The sequence below is a fragment of the Herpailurus yagouaroundi genome, unplaced genomic scaffold, assembly GCF_014898765.1.
Source record: "Herpailurus yagouaroundi ecotype Mexico unplaced genomic scaffold, PumYag 202, whole genome shotgun sequence".
Classification (NCBI taxonomy): Eukaryota; Metazoa; Chordata; class Mammalia; order Carnivora; family Felidae; genus Herpailurus; species Herpailurus yagouaroundi.
In genome coordinates this window covers 11,252,971-11,254,002 of record NW_024412433.1, presented here as the reverse complement: position 1 = coordinate 11,254,002, position 1,032 = coordinate 11,252,971, and positions in this window count along the sequence as shown.

The following is a 1,032-nucleotide window of genomic DNA, read 5'->3' as shown; positions in this document are numbered from 1 at the left end:
GGGGGAGGGGCTTATATATCCTCTTTGGGACCCCACCGAGGGCACGTGGCCACTTCCTTGTTGTGGTTTCCACCAGCTTCCCTGGCAGAATGTCACAAGACCCTGAATGTATTTCCTCACCGAGCACCTCTGACTTCATAGGATCGCTTGTTTTCACATTCACGTCTTCCTCAAGTTGTGCTTCTAATAAAACGACACGTTTCTCAGATGTTTCATCTTGTTTGAATCCAGCAGCCTTCAAGTGCAAGTAAGACACACACACACACACACACACACACACACACGAGTCTCACGTGGCCAGAGCTCATCTGTTTTGTGAGCATCGGGATCCCTTGGTGCCAATGATTATCTTTTCCTTGGTTGCACGGGGCCCCTTCTCTGCTTGCACATGGTCTTTGCTGGGTGCCGGGGAAGGTGGGACCCCATGTGCAGAAGCAAAGCACCCACATTTGTCTCTTTTCACATGTCAGAAGTTCTGAGGCTAAAGACTCCAAGAGTTTCTCTCATTGAGTTGCAGATTCACTTTGTCCTTGGCTCATGGGTCCAAATATGGGAAAGTCACTTGAAAGGGATTGCTCTGGGGTTGGAGGGTTTGTGCTGATTTATTTCAGCATGAGCTTCCCACGCCGGCTCATGACTCCCTGTGTTCTGTGCTCATGGGGTAGTGGACAGAGCCACGTTGGCTCCAAGGCCCAGAGAAAGCCATGGTTCCTCTGTGACTCAGTTTCCTTAGTTTAGGTTAAGTTATGTCTACTTTATTTTTTAATTTATTGTTTTAAAGTTTATTTATTTGAGAGAGATGGAGACAGAGCAAGGGGGAAGGAGCAGAGAGAGAGGGAGGGAGAGAGAGAGAGAGAGAGAGAGAGAATCCCAAGCAGGCTCTGTGCTGCCAGCACAGAGCCCAACGTGGGACTCGAACTCATGAAAACGTGAGATCATGACCTGAGCCGAAACCAGGAGTTGGACGCTTAACAGACTTAGCCACCCAGGCTCCCCAGTTAACAATTTTCTTAATAGTATTTTCTTCTCTCT